The sequence below is a fragment of the Ambystoma mexicanum genome, chromosome 2q (genome assembly GCF_040938575.1).
Source record: "Ambystoma mexicanum isolate Mex_15411 chromosome 2q, UKY_AmexF1_1, whole genome shotgun sequence".
NCBI lineage: Eukaryota > Metazoa > Chordata > Amphibia > Caudata > Ambystomatidae > Ambystoma > Ambystoma mexicanum.
Window position 1 is genome coordinate 50,039,787 of NC_090924.1, and position 15,890 is coordinate 50,055,676.

Genomic DNA, 15,890 nt, shown 5'->3' on the forward strand with positions numbered 1-15,890 from the left:
ATTCTACAGCGTCGAAAGGGATTCCAGAGAGGACTCCAGGGTCGGCCAAGCAGTGCTACGCAACCTGTTCCCTTGAAGGTGAGCCTGTTCCGGAGGTAACAGTAATTGCTTCTGTTGAGCCTTGCCACCTCACGTCGTTGTGTATTTCTGTACTGCTATTCTTTATGTGAATCCATGCCAGACCCCATGCTGGAGAAGGAACAAGTTACATACCTGTAACTGTTGTACTCTTTCGTCCTGTCCCCTTTCCTCCATACTGCATGGGCGCCTCTCGTTAGGGAAGGGAGACGGAACCTTTTTCACCAGAAGAAATCTTCCCATTTAAATTTAGAGGTACGCGGGGGCGTAGCCCTGGGAGCATGCGCTCGCCTCACTCTGCCCACCCGCGCCAATCCCCTTTTCCGCGTCAACAGGAACAGGCCCATTTCACCAGCGCTCCTGGGATTGTCTTCGGACATGTAATACCACGCGCTCTTCCCCGGATACTTTCTTCTGTCTTTCCTCCCCGATGCATTTCGACTTCAGCGGGCTTCAGCAGATGTCCAGCCTGCGAGGTGCTCTTCCCTACATCGGATCCCCACGTTCTTTGCCTCCGCTGCCTTGGCCCCGACCATGGATGGGAGGGTTGCACAAAATGCAAAGCACATTCTTTGCGTGCTTTGACTAGCTGGGTGGACAGAGCTCTTCGAGAAGTCGCCCCCAGAGGACTTGAAGGACTTTTGTCAGTCATAAGTCAAGGCCTAAGGGAGGGCTGCTCTTTTCCAGTGCACCCCGCAAGGGCGACTTCTTCCCAAGGAAACGCCCAGACGGGAGGAACCGCTCAGTTTCTCACACCAGCACGGGTACCGAGGCTAATTCAGCTACCGGCAGCCAGGCCGAGGGGTCTGTAGATCCTTCCAGAGACAGTGCTGAGAGACCGCAAGGTTCTTTTACCGGGTGTACACCTGAGGGGCTATGCACTTGTACCTGCAACATGGCAGAGGGGGCGCCTGTACCCAGCACTACCGGCAACTCTGCTGAGGGTGACATTCCTACCAGGCCTCGGCCTGAGGTGTAGGGTAGGTCTCATGCTCCATCGCCAAGAGTCCTGGAGGAGGCCGGGCCCAGTGAGCCAAGCACCATGACTTTGGCACGTGGCATGCAGCTCGACAAGATGGCCACCACGCCAGACAAGAGGGCCGCCCGAGGAATGCAGCAGGTGGGAGAACGAGTTACAAGGTGGGACTGGTGTCAACCAGCTACGTGGCCTACAGTTTATCCTTCAGCAGCACAGGACAGGTTTACCCCGCAAACAGCTAGACAGAGTATGCAGCGGCATCAGCAGCCGTCCGCTACCTGTCAATATCACCTGCCAACCCACGGGCCTGCGACGACAGGTTCTTTGAAAAGTTCCTCATGCTCATGTCCTCAGATGGGGTCCTTCCTTAGGGATGTAATCATGGACATGCTCGCTCTGGCCCCTCCCCCTGCACCTATAGTTATTCCTCCTATAGCTCCAGCACTGCAGGCCCCGTTGCAGCCCCTGCTGCCACGCCAGCTCCTTCGATTCTGGCGCCCCTGCCTTCCACTGTTCAGGCGGTTCCGTACTAGCCTCTGCTGCAGCCTCCGGCTCCGGTCTCCACACCTCAGCCCTCGGCGCCCAGCACCCCTCCACTCGTTCCAGACAAGCCGGACACCCTGGTGGATGCAGACGAGGAAAAAGACCTCGACACACCATCAACAGTCTAGGCCTTCCACGAATGACTCACAGGTCTGGCAGAGTGAAGGCTTCAGCCCCGGCGTGGGAACTCAACGTGGTACTGACAAGGCTCATGGGGGCCGCCTTCGAACCTATGCATCAGGCCACTCTCAAGTTCCTTTCGTGGAAAGCGCCTTTTATTGTGGTCATCATCCCTGCCAGGAGGGTAGTTGAGATCCAGGCCCTGTCCTGCAAGCAGCCTCATCTGACTTTTCACATCACGAGGGTGGTGCTGCGGGCGCACCCTTCCTTCATGCCAAAGGTTCCGTCAGAATTCCATCTCAACAAACATTTGGTGTTGCCTGTGTTTTTTCCGACACCTTTGTCGCTGGCTGGAAGGACTTTGCACTCGCTGGATGTGGCGCGTGCTCTGAAGTTCTATGTGGCACGCACAAAGAGTTTACGGAAGATGTCTCAACCTTTCGTGAACTTTGGTCCTGTGAACCATGGGAAAGCTTGGTCCAAGGCTTCCATTTCCAGGTTGCTCTCCGCCTGTATTACACACTGTCACCGTTTGGCAAACCGACCAATGCCTGACCGGCTGAGAGCTCATTCCACCAGAGCGATCGCTGCGACGACTTCGTTCCTGTCTGGTGTGCCCCTGCTGGACATCTGCAGGGCTGCTATGTGGAGGTCTACACACACCTTCACAAGATTCTACAGCGTCGAAAGGGATTCCAGAGAGGACTCCAGGGTCGGCCAAGCAGTGCTACGCAACCTGTTCCCTTGAAGGTGAGCCTGTTCCGGAGGTAACAGTAATTGCTTCTGTTGAGCCTTGCCACCTCACGTCGTTGTGTATTTCTGTACTGCTATTCTTTATGTGAATCCATGCCAGACCCCATGCTGGAGAAGGAACAAGTTACATACCTGTAACTGTTGTACTCTTTCGTCCTGTCCCCTTTCCTCCATACTGCATGGGCGCCTCTCGTTAGGGAAGGGAGACGGAACCTTTTTCACCAGAAGAAATCTTCCCATTTAAATTTAGAGGCACGCGGGGGCGTAGCCCTGGGAGCATGCGCTCGCCTGACTCTGCCCACCGGCGCCAGTCCCCTTTTCCGCGTCAACAGGAACAGGCCCATTTCACCAGCGCTCCTGGGATTGTCTTCGGACATGTAATACCACGCGCTCTTCCCCGGATACTTTCTTCTGTCTTTCCTCCCCGATGCATTTCGACTTCAGCGGGCTTCAGCAGATGTCCAGCCTGCGAGGTGCTCTTCCCTACATCGGATCCCCACGTTCTTTGCCTCCGCTGCCTTGGCCCCGACCATGGATGGGAGGGTTGCACAAAATGCAAAGCACATTCTTTGCGTGCTTTGACTAGCTAGGTGGACAGAGCTCTTCGAGAAGTCGCCCCCAGAGGACTTGAAGGACTTTTGTCAGTCATAAGTCAAGGCCTAAGGGAGGGCTGCTCTTTTCCAGTGCACCCCGCAAGGGCGACTTCTTCCCAAGGAAACGCCCAGACGGGAGGAACCGCTCAGTTTCTCACACCAGCACGGGTACCGAGGCTAATTCAGCTACCGGCCGCCAGGCCGAGGGGTCTGTAGATCCTTCCAGAGACAGTGCTGAGAGACCGCAAGGTTCTTTTACCGGGTGTACACCTGAGGGGCTATGCACTTGTACCTGCAACATGGCAGAGGGGGCGCCTGTACCCAGCACTACCGGCAACTCTGCTGAGGGTGACATTCCTACCAGGCCTCGGCCTGAGGTGCAGGGTAGGTCTCATGCTCCATCGTCAAGAGTCCTGGAGGAGGCCGGGCCCAGTGAGCCAAGCACCATGACTTTGGCATGTGGCATGCAGCTCGACAAGATGGCCACCACGCCAGACAAGATGGCCGCCCGAGGAATGCAGCAGGTGGGAGAACGAGTTACAAGGTGGGACTGGTGTCAACCAGCTACGTGGCCTACAGTTTATCCTTCAGCAGCACAGGACAGGTTTACCCCGCAAACAGCTAGACAGAGTATGCAGCGGCATCAGCAGCCGTCCGCTACCTGTCAATATCACCTGCCAACCCACGGGCCTGCGACGACAGGTTCTTTGAAAAGTTCCTCATGCTCATGTCCTCAGATGGGGTCCTTCCTTAGGGATGTAATCATGGACATGCTCGCTCTGGCCCCTCCCCCTGCACCTATAGTTATTCCTCCTATAGCTCCAGCACTGCAGGCCCCGTTGCAGCCCCTGCTGCCACGCCGGCTCCTTCGATTCTGGTGCCCCTGCCTTCCACTGTTCAGGCGGTTCCGTACTAGCCTCTGCTGCAGCCTCCGGCTCCGGTCTCCACACCTCAGCCCTCGGCGCCCAGCACCCCTCCACTCGTTCCAGACAAGCCGGACACCCTGGTGGATGCAGACGAGGAAAAAGACCTCGACACACCATCAACAGTCTAGGCCTTCCACGAATGACTCACAGGTCTGGCAGAGTGAAGGCTTCAGCCCCGGCGTGGGAACTCAACGTGGTACTGACAAGGCTCATGGGGGCCGCCTTCGAACCTATGCATCAGGCCACTCTCAAGTTCCTTTCGTGGAAAACGCCTTTTATTGTGGCCATCATCCCTGCCAGGAGGGTAGTTGAGATCCAGGCCCTGTCCTGCAAGAGGCCTTATCTGACTTTTCACATCACTTCCTTCATGCCAAAGGTTCCGTCAGAATTCCACCTCAACAAACATTTGGTGTTGCCTGTGTTTTTTCCGACACCTTTGTCGCTGGCTGGAAGGACTTTGCACTCGCTGGATGTGGCGCGTGCTCTGAAGTTCTATGTGGCACGCACAAAGAGTTTACGGAAGATGTCTCAACCTTTCGTGAACTTTGGTCCTGTGAACCATGGGAAAGCTTGGTCCAAGGCTTCCATTTCCAGGTGGCTCTCCGCCTGTATTACACACTGTCACCGTTTGGCAAACCGTCCAATGCCTGACCGGCTGAGAGCTCATTCCACCAGAGCGATCGCTGCGACGACTTCGTTCCTGTCTGGTGTGCCCCTGCTGGACATCTGCAGGGCTGCTATGTGGAGGTCTACACACACCTTCACAAGATTCTACAGCGTCGAAAGGGATTCCAGAGAGGACTCCAGGGTCGGCCAAGCAGTGCTACGCAACCTGTTCCCTTGAAGGTGAGCCTGTTCTGGAGGTAACAGTAATTGCTTCTGTTGAGCCTTGCCACCTCACGTCGTTGTGTATTTCTGTACTGCTATTCTTTATGTGAATCCATGCCAGACCCCATGCTGGAGAAGGAACAAGTTACTTACCTGTAACTGTTGTACTCTTTCCTCCTGTCCCCTTTCCTCCATACTGCATGGGCGCCTCTCGTTAGGGAAGGGAGACGGAACCTTTTTCACCAGAAGAAATCTTCCCATTTAAATTTAGAGGCACGCGGGGGCGTAGCCCTGGGAGCATGCGCTCGCCTGACTCTGCCCACCGGCGCCAGTCCCCTTTTCCGCGTCAACAGGAACAGGCCCATTTCACCAGCGCTCCTGGGATTGTCTTCGGACATGTAATACCACGCGCTCTTCCCCGGATACTTTCTTCTGTCTTTCCTCCCCGATGCATTTCGACTTCAGCGGGCTTCAGCAGATGTCCAGCCTGCGAGGTGCTCTTCCCTACATCGGATCCCCACGTTCTTTGCCTCCGCTGCCTTGGCCCCGACCATGGATGGGAGGGTTGCACAAAATGCAAAGCACATTCTTTGCGTGCTTTGACTAGCTAGGTGGACAGAGCTCTTCGAGAAGTCGCCCCCAGAGGACTTGAAGGACTTTTGTCAGTCATAAGTCAAGGCCTAAGGGAGGGCTGCTCTTTTCCAGTGCACCCCGCAAGGGCGACTTCTTCCCAAGGAAACGCCCAGACGGGAGGAACCGCTCAGTTTCTCACACCAGCACGGGTACCGAGGCTAATTCAGCTACCGGCGGCCAGGCCGAGGGGTCTGTAGATCCTTCCAGAGACAGTGCTGAGAGACCGCAAGGTTCTTTTACCGGGTGTACACCTGAGGGGCTATGCACTTGTACCTGCAACATGGCAGAGGGGGCGCCTGTACCCAGCACTACCGGCAACTCTGCTGAGGGTGACAATCCTACCAGGCCTCGGCCTGAGGTGCAGGGTAGGTCTCATGCTCCATCGCCAAGAGTCCTGGAGGAGGCCGGGCCCAGTGAGCCAAGCACCATGACTTTGGCACATGGCATGCAGCTCGACAAGATGGCCACCACGCCAGACAAGATGGCCGCCCGAGGAATGCAGCAGGTGGGAGAACGAGTTACAAGGTGGGACTGGTGTCAACCAGGTACGTGGCCTACAGTTTATCCTTCAGCAGCACAGGACAGGTTTACCCCGCAAACAGCTAGACAGAGTATGCAGCGGCATCAGCTGCCGTCCGCTACCTGTCAATATCACCTGCCAACCCACGGGCCTGCGACAACAGGTTCTTTGAAAAGTTCCTCATGCTCATGTCCTCAGATGGGGTCCTTCCTTAGGGATGTAATCATGGACATGCTCGCTCTGGCCCCTCCCCCTGCACCTATAGTTATTCCTCCTATAGCTCCAGCACTGCAGGCCCCGTTGCAGCCCCTGCTGCCACGCCGGCTCCTTCGATTCTGGCGCCCCTGCCTTCCACTGTTCAGGCGGTTCCGTACTAGCCTCTGCTGCAGGCTCCGGTCTCCACACCGCAGCCCTCGGCGCCCAGCACCCCTCCACTCGTTCCAGACAAGCCGGACACCCTGATGGATGCAGACGAGGAAAAAGACCTCGACACACCATCAACAGTCTAGGCCTTCCACGAATGACTCACAGGTCTGGCAGAGTGAAGGCTTCAGCCCCGGCGTGGGAACTCAACGTGGTACTGACAAGGCTCATGGGGGCCGCCTTCGAACCTATGCATCAGGCCACTCTCAAGTTCCTTTCGTGGAAAACGCCTTTTATTGTGGCCATCATCCCTGCCAGGAGGGTAGTTGAGATCCAGGCCCTGTCCTGCAAGCGGCCTTATCTGACTTTTCACATCACGAGGGTGGTGCTGCGGGCGCACCCTTCCTTCATGCCAAAGGTTCCGTCAGAATTCCACCTCAACAAACATTTGGTGTTGCCTGTGTTTTTTCCGAAGAGTTTACGGAAGATGTCTCAACCTTTCGTGAACTTTGGTCCTGTGAACCATGGGAAAGCTTGGTCCAAGGCTTCCATTTCCAGGTGGCTCTCCGCCTGTATTACACACTGTCACCGTTTGGCAAACCGACCAATGCCTGACCGGCTGAGAGCTCATTCGACCAGAGCGATCGCTGCGACGACTTCGTTCATGTCTGGTGTGCCCCTGCTGGACATCTGCAGGGCTGCTATGTGGAGGTCTACACACACCTTCACAAGATTCTACAGCGTCGAAAGGGATTCCAGAGAGGACTCCAGGGTCGGCCAAGCAGTGCTACGCAACCTGTTCCCTTGAAGGTGAGCCTGTTCTGGAGGTAACAGTAATTGCTTCTGTTGAGCCTTGCCACCTCACGTCGTTGTGTATTTCTGTACTGCTATTCTTTATGTGAATCCATGCCAGACCCCATGCTGGAGAAGGAACAAGTTACTTACCTGTAACTGTTGTACTCTTTCGTCCTGTCCCCTTTCCTCCATACTGCATGGGCGCCTCTCGTTAGGGAAGGGAGACGGAACCTTTTTCACCAGAAGAAATCTTCCCATTTAAATTTAGAGGCACGCGGGGGCGTAGCCCTGGGAGCATGCGCTCGCCTGACTCTGCCCACCGGCGCCAGTCCCCTTTTCCGCGTCAACAGGAACAGGCCCATTTACCAAGCGCTCCTGGGATTGTCTTCGGACATGTAATACCACGCGCTCTTCCCCGGATACTTTCTTCTGTCTTTCCTCCCCGATGCATTTCGACTTCAGCGGGCTTCAGCAGATGTCCAGCCTGCGAGGTGCTCTTCCCTACATCGGATCCCCACGTTCTTTGCCTCCGCTGCCTTGGCCCCGACCATGGATGGGAGGGTTGCACAAAATGCAAAGCACATTCTTTGCGTGCTTTGACTAGCTAGGTGGACAGAGCTCTTCGAGAAATCGCCCCCAGAGGACTTGAAGGACTTTTGTCAGTCATAAGTCAAGGCCTAAGGGAGGGCTGCTCTTTTCCAGTGCACCCCGCAAGGGCGACTTCTTCCCAAGGAAACGCCCAGACGGGAGGAACCGCTCAGTTTCTCACACCAGCACGGGTACCGAGGCTAATTCAGCTACCGGCGGCCAGGCCGAGGGGTCTGTAGATCCTTCCAGAGACAGTGCTGAGAGACCGCAAGGTTCTTTTACCGGGTGTACACCTGAGGGGCTATGCACTTGTACCTGCAACATGGCAGAGGGGGTGCCTGTACCCAGCACTACCGGCAACTCTGCTGAGGGTGACATTCCTACCAGGCCTCGGCCTGAGGTGCAGGGTAGGTCTCATGCTCCATCGCCAAGAGTCCTGGAGGAGGCCGGGCCCAGTGAGCCAAGCACCATGACTTTGGCACATGGCATGCAGCTCGACAAGATGGCCACCACGCCAGATAAGATGGCCGCCCGAGGAATGCAGCAGGTGGGAGAACGAGTTACAAGGTGGGACTGGTGTCAACCAGCTACGTGGCCTACAGTTTATCCTTCAGCAGCACAGGACAGGTTTACCCCGCAAACAGCTAGACAGAGTATGCAGCGGCATCAGCAGCCGTCCGCTACCTGTCAATATCACCTGCCAACCCACGGGCCTGCGACGACAGGTTCTTTGAAAAGTTCCTCATGCTCATGTCCTCAGATGGGGTCCTTCCTTAGGGATGTAATCATGGACATGCTCGCTCTGGCCCCTCCCCCTGCACCTATAGTTATTCCTCCTATAGCTCCAGCACTGCAGGCCCCGTTGCAGCCCCTGCTGCCAAGCCGGCTCCTTCGATTCTGGCGCCCCTGCCTTCCACTGTTCAGGCGGTTCCGTACTAGCCTCTGCTGCAGCCTCCGGCTCCGGTCTCCACACCTCAGCCCTCGGCGCCCAGCACCCCTCCACTCGTTCCAGACAAGCCGGACACCCTGGTGGATGCAGATGAGAAAAAGACCTCGACACACCATCAACAGTCTAGGCCTTCCACGAATGACTCACAGGTCTGGCAGAGTGAAGGCTTCAGCCCCGGCGTGGGAACTCAACGTGGTACTGACAAGGCTCATGGGGGCCGCCTTCGAACCTATGCATCAGGCCACTCTCAAGTTCCTTTCGTGGAAAGCGCCTTTTATTGTGGTCATCATCCCTGCCACGAGGGTAGTTGAGATCCAGGCCCTGTCCTGCAAGCAGCCTTATCTGACTTTTCACATCACGAGGGTGGTGCTGCGGGCGCACCCTTCCTTCATGCCAAAGGTTCCGTCAGAATTCCATCTCAACAAACATTTGGTGTTGCCTGTGTTTTTTCCGACACCTTTGTCGCTGGCTGGAAGGACTTTGCACTCGCTGGATGTGGCGCGTGCTCTGAAGTTCTATGTGGCACGCACAAAGAGTTTACGGAAGATGTCTCAACCTTTCGTGAACTTTGCTCCTGTGAACCATGGGAAAGCTTGGTCCAAGGCTTCCATTTCCAGGTTGCTCTCCGCCTGTATTACACACTGTCACCGTTTGGCAAACCGACCAATGCCTGACCTGCTGAGAGCTCATTCCACCAGAGCGATCGCTGCGACGACTTCGTTCCTGTCTGGTGTGCCCCTGCTGGACATCTGCAGGGCTGCTATGTGGAGGTCTACACACACCTTCACAAGATTCTACAGCGTCGAAAGGGATTCCAGAGAGGACTCCAGGGTCGGCCAAGCAGTGCTACGCAACCTGTTCCCTTGAAGGTGAGCCTGTTCCGGAGGTAACAGTAATTGCTTCTGTTGAGCCTTGCCACCTCACGTCGTTGTGTATTTCTGTACTGCTATTCTTTATGTGAATCCATGCCAGACCCCATGCTGGAGAAGGAACAAGTTACATACCTGTAACTGTTGTACTCTTTCGTCCTGTCCCCTTTCCTCCATACTGCATGGGCGCCTCTCGTTAGGGAAGGGAGACGGAACCTTTTTCACCAGAAGAAATCTTCCCATTTAAATTTAGAGGTACGCGGGGGCGTAGCCCTGGGAGCATGCGCTCGCCTCACTCTGCCCACCCGCGCCAATCCCCTTTTCCGCGTCAACAGGAACAGGCCCATTTCACCAGCGCTCCTGGGATTGTCTTCGGACATGTAATACCACGCGCTCTTCCCCGGATACTTTCTTCTGTCTTTCCTCCCCGATGCATTTCGACTTCAGCGGGCTTCAGCAGATGTCCAGCCTGCGAGGTGCTCTTCCCTACATCGGATCCCCACGTTCTTTGCCTCCGCTGCCTTGGCCCCGACCATGGATGGGAGGGTTGCACAAAATGCAAAGCACATTCTTTGCGTGCTTTGACTAGCTGGGTGGACAGAGCTCTTCGAGAAGTCGCCCCCAGAGGACTTGAAGGACTTTTGTCAGTCATAAGTCAAGGCCTAAGGGAGGGCTGCTCTTTTCCAGTGCACCCCGCAAGGGCGACTTCTTCCCAAGGAAACGCCCAGACGGGAGGAACCGCTCAGTTTCTCACACCAGCACGGGTACCGAGGCTAATTCAGCTACCGGCAGCCAGGCCGAGGGGTCTGTAGATCCTTCCAGAGACAGTGCTGAGAGACCGCAAGGTTCTTTTACCGGGTGTACACCTGAGGGGCTATGCACTTGTACCTGCAACATGGCAGAGGGGGCGCCTGTACCCAGCACTACCGGCAACTCTGCTGAGGGTGACATTCCTACCAGGCCTCGGCCTGAGGTGTAGGGTAGGTCTCATGCTCCATCGCCAAGAGTCCTGGAGGAGGCCGGGCCCAGTGAGCCAAGCACCATGACTTTGGCACGTGGCATGCAGCTCGACAAGATGGCCACCACGCCAGACAAGAGGGCCGCCCGAGGAATGCAGCAGGTGGGAGAACGAGTTACAAGGTGGGACTGGTGTCAACCAGCTACGTGGCCTACAGTTTATCCTTCAGCAGCACAGGACAGGTTTACCCCGCAAACAGCTAGACAGAGTATGCAGCGGCATCAGCAGCCGTCCGCTACCTGTCAATATCACCTGCCAACCCACGGGCCTGCGACGACAGGTTCTTTGAAAAGTTCCTCATGCTCATGTCCTCAGATGGGGTCCTTCCTTAGGGATGTAATCATGGACATGCTCGCTCTGGCCCCTCCCCCTGCACCTATAGTTATTCCTCCTATAGCTCCAGCACTGCAGGCCCCGTTGCAGCCCCTGCTGCCACGCCAGCTCCTTCGATTCTGGCGCCCCTGCCTTCCACTGTTCAGGCGGTTCCGTACTAGCCTCTGCTGCAGCCTCCGGCTCCGGTCTCCACACCTCAGCCCTCGGCGCCCAGCACCCCTCCACTCGTTCCAGACAAGCCGGACACCCTGGTGGATGCAGACGAGGAAAAAGACCTCGACACACCATCAACAGTCTAGGCCTTCCACGAATGACTCACAGGTCTGGCAGAGTGAAGGCTTCAGCCCCGGCGTGGGAACTCAACGTGGTACTGACAAGGCTCATGGGGGCCGCCTTCGAACCTATGCATCAGGCCACTCTCAAGTTCCTTTCGTGGAAAGCGCCTTTTATTGTGGTCATCATCCCTGCCAGGAGGGTAGTTGAGATCCAGGCCCTGTCCTGCAAGCAGCCTCATCTGACTTTTCACATCACGAGGGTGGTGCTGCGGGCGCACCCTTCCTTCATGCCAAAGGTTCCGTCAGAATTCCATCTCAACAAACATTTGGTGTTGCCTGTGTTTTTTCCGACACCTTTGTCGCTGGCTGGAAGGACTTTGCACTCGCTGGATGTGGCGCGTGCTCTGAAGTTCTATGTGGCACGCACAAAGAGTTTACGGAAGATGTCTCAACCTTTCGTGAACTTTGGTCCTGTGAACCATGGGAAAGCTTGGTCCAAGGCTTCCATTTCCAGGTTGCTCTCCGCCTGTATTACACACTGTCACCGTTTGGCAAACCGACCAATGCCTGACCGGCTGAGAGCTCATTCCACCAGAGCGATCGCTGCGACGACTTCGTTCCTGTCTGGTGTGCCCCTGCTGGACATCTGCAGGGCTGCTATGTGGAGGTCTACACACACCTTCACAAGATTCTACAGCGTCGAAAGGGATTCCAGAGAGGACTCCAGGGTCGGCCAAGCAGTGCTACGCAACCTGTTCCCTTGAAGGTGAGCCTGTTCCGGAGGTAACAGTAATTGCTTCTGTTGAGCCTTGCCACCTCACGTCGTTGTGTATTTCTGTACTGCTATTCTTTATGTGAATCCATGCCAGACCCCATGCTGGAGAAGGAACAAGTTACATACCTGTAACTGTTGTACTCTTTCGTCCTGTCCCCTTTCCTCCATACTGCATGGGCGCCTCTCGTTAGGGAAGGGAGACGGAACCTTTTTCACCAGAAGAAATCTTCCCATTTAAATTTAGAGGCACGCGGGGGCGTAGCCCTGGGAGCATGCGCTCGCCTGACTCTGCCCACCGGCGCCAGTCCCCTTTTCCGCGTCAACAGGAACAGGCCCATTTCACCAGCGCTCCTGGGATTGTCTTCGGACATGTAATACCACGCGCTCTTCCCCGGATACTTTCTTCTGTCTTTCCTCCCCGATGCATTTCGACTTCAGCGGGCTTCAGCAGATGTCCAGCCTGCGAGGTGCTCTTCCCTACATCGGATCCCCACGTTCTTTGCCTCCGCTGCCTTGGCCCCGACCATGGATGGGAGGGTTGCACAAAATGCAAAGCACATTCTTTGCGTGCTTTGACTAGCTAGGTGGACAGAGCTCTTCGAGAAGTCGCCCCCAGAGGACTTGAAGGACTTTTGTCAGTCATAAGTCAAGGCCTAAGGGAGGGCTGCTCTTTTCCAGTGCACCCCGCAAGGGCGACTTCTTCCCAAGGAAACGCCCAGACGGGAGGAACCGCTCAGTTTCTCACACCAGCACAGGTACCGAGGCTAATTCAGCTACCGGCCGCCAGGCCGAGGGGTCTGTAGATCCTTCCAGAGACAGTGCTGAGAGACCGCAAGGTTCTTTTACCGGGTGTACACCTGAGGGGCTATGCACTTGTACCTGCAACATGGCAGAGGGGGCGCCTGTACCCAGCACTACCGGCAACTCTGCTGAGGGTGACATTCCTACCAGGCCTCGGCCTGAGGTGCAGGGTAGGTCTCATGCTCCATCGTCAAGAGTCCTGGAGGAGGCCGGGCCCAGTGAGCCAAGCACCATGACTTTGGCATGTGGCATGCAGCTCGACAAGATGGCCACCACGCCAGACAAGATGGCCGCCCGAGGAATGCAGCAGGTGGGAGAACGAGTTACAAGGTGGGACTGGTGTCAACCAGCTACGTGGCCTACAGTTTATCCTTCAGCAGCACAGGACAGGTTTACCCCGCAAACAGCTAGACAGAGTATGCAGCGGCATCAGCAGCCGTCCGCTACCTGTCAATATCACCTGCCAACCCACGGGCCTGCGACGACAGGTTCTTTGAAAAGTTCCTCATGCTCATGTCCTCAGATGGGGTCCTTCCTTAGGGATGTAATCATGGACATGCTCGCTCTGGCCCCTCCCCCTGCACCTATAGTTATTCCTCCTATAGCTCCAGCACTGCAGGCCCCGTTGCAGCCCCTGCTGCCACGCCGGCTCCTTCGATTCTGGTGCCCCTGCCTTCCACTGTTCAGGCGGTTCCGTACTAGCCTCTGCTGCAGCCTCCGGCTCCGGTCTCCACACCTCAGCCCTCGGCGCCCAGCACCCCTCCACTCGTTCCAGACAAGCCGGACACCCTGGTGGATGCAGACGAGGAAAAAGACCTCGACACACCATCAACAGTCTAGGCCTTCCACGAATGACTCACAGGTCTGGCAGAGTGAAGGCTTCAGCCCCGGCGTGGGAACTCAACGTGGTACTGACAAGGCTCATGGGGGCCGCCTTCGAACCTATGCATCAGGCCACTCTCAAGTTCCTTTCGTGGAAAACGCCTTTTATTGTGGCCATCATCCCTGCCAGGAGGGTAGTTGAGATCCAGGCCCTGTCCTGCAAGAGGCCTTATCTGACTTTTCACATCACTTCCTTCATGCCAAAGGTTCCGTCAGAATTCCACCTCAACAAACATTTGGTGTTGCCTGTGTTTTTTCCGACACCTTTGTCGCTGGCTGGAAGGACTTTGCACTCGCTGGATGTGGCGCGTGCTCTGAAGTTCTATGTGGCACGCACAAAGAGTTTACGGAAGATGTCTCAACCTTTCGTGAACTTTGGTCCTGTGAACCATGGGAAAGCTTGGTCCAAGGCTTCCATTTCCAGGTGGCTCTCCGCCTGTATTACACACTGTCACCGTTTGGCAAACCGACCAATGCCTGACCGGCTGAGAGCTCATTCCACCAGAGCGATCGCTGCGACGACTTCGTTCCTGTCTGGTGTGCCCCTGCTGGACATCTGCAGGGCTGCTATGTGGAGGTCTACACACACCTTCACAAGATTCTACAGCGTCGAAAGGGATTCCAGAGAGGACTCCAGGGTCGGCCAAGCAGTGCTACGCAACCTGTTCCCTTGAAGGTGAGCCTGTTCTGGAGGTAACAGTAATTGCTTCTGTTGAGCCTTGCCACCTCACGTCGTTGTGTATTTCTGTACTGCTATTCTTTATGTGAATCCATGCCAGACCCCATGCTGGAGAAGGAACAAGTTACTTACCTGTAACTGTTGTACTCTTTCCTCCTGTCCCCTTTCCTCCATACTGCATGGGCGCCTCTCGTTAGGGAAGGGAGACGGAACCTTTTTCACCAGAAGAAATCTTCCCATTTAAATTTAGAGGCACGCGGGGGCGTAGCCCTGGGAGCATGCGCTCGCCTGACTCTGCCCACCGGCGCCAGTCCCCTTTTCCGCGTCAACAGGAACAGGCCCATTTCACCAGCGCTCCTGGGATTGTCTTCGGACATGTAATACCACGCGCTCTTCCCCGGATACTTTCTTCTGTCTTTCCTCCCCGATGCATTTCGACTTCAGCGGGCTTCAGCAGATGTCCAGCCTGCGAGGTGCTCTTCCCTACATCGGATCCCCACGTTCTTTGCCTCCGCTGCCTTGGCCCCGACCATGGATGGGAGGGTTGCACAAAATGCAAAGCACATTCTTTGCGTGCTTTGACTAGCTAGGTGGACAGAGCTCTTCGAGAAGTCGCCCCCAGAGGACTTGAAGGACTTTTGTCAGTCATAAGTCAAGGCCTAAGGGAGGGCTGCTCTTTTCCAGTGCACCCCGCAAGGGCGACTTCTTCCCAAGGAAACGCCCAGACGGGAGGAACCGCTCAGTTTCTCACACCAGCACGGGTACCGAGGCTAATTCAGCTACCGGCGGCCAGGCCGAGGGGTCTGTAGATCCTTCCAGAGACAGTGCTGAGAGACCGCAAGGTTCTTTTACCGGGTGTACACCTGAGGGGCTATGCACTTGTACCTGCAACATGGCAGAGGGGGCGCCTGTACCCAGCACTACCGGCAACTCTGCTGAGGGTGACAATCCTACCAGGCCTCGGCCTGAGGTGCAGGGTAGGTCTCATGCTCCATCGCCAAGAGTCCTGGAGGAGGCCGGGCCCAGTGAGCCAAGCACCATGACTTTGGCACATGGCATGCAGCTCGACAAGATGGCCACCACGCCAGACAAGATGGCCGCCCGAGGAATGCAGCAGGTGGGAGAACGAGTTACAAGGTGGGACTGGTGTCAACCAGGTACGTGGCCTACAGTTTATCCTTCAGCAGCACAGGACAGGTTTACCCCGCAAACAGCTAGACAGAGTATGCAGCGGCATCAGCTGCCGTCCGCTACCTGTCAATATCACCTGCCAACCCACGGGCCTGCGACAACAGGTTCTTTGAAAAGTTCCTCATGCTCATGTCCTCAGATGGGGTCCTTCCTTAGGGATGTAATCATGGACATGCTCGCTCTGGCCCCTCCCCCTGCACCTATAGTTATTCCTCCTATAGCTCCAGCACTGCAGGCCCCGTTGCAGCCCCTGCTGCCACGCCGGCTCCTTCGATTCTGGCGCCCCTGCCTTCCACTGTTCAGGCGGTTCCGTACTAGCCTCTGCTGCAGGCTCCGGTCTCCACACCGCAGCCCTCGGCGCCCAGCACCCCTCCACTCGTTCCAGACAAGCCGGACACC